Below are 237 nucleotides of genomic sequence, written 5' to 3'. Positions count from 1 at the left end.
AATTTGAAGTAACTGGAGTAATTTGAGGCTGATGGTGTGGACTTGACAAGTTCACTACCTCAGGGCAGGTTGGGACTTGACTGTCACAACCATGACCACTTGGGTTCCCAGTAATACCTTTAGACAATTTATTTTCTGTCAAGATTTGTGAACACAAACTGTAATACTATGAGACCTTTCCTTACTTAGACATGCATAATGTTATGGAATCCATCTGAAAGGGATTAATTTCTTCAC

This window comes from Penaeus monodon, chromosome 22, assembly GCF_015228065.2.
Source record: "Penaeus monodon isolate SGIC_2016 chromosome 22, NSTDA_Pmon_1, whole genome shotgun sequence".
NCBI lineage: Eukaryota > Metazoa > Arthropoda > Malacostraca > Decapoda > Penaeidae > Penaeus > Penaeus monodon.
This window is presented reverse-complemented; position numbering follows the sequence as displayed.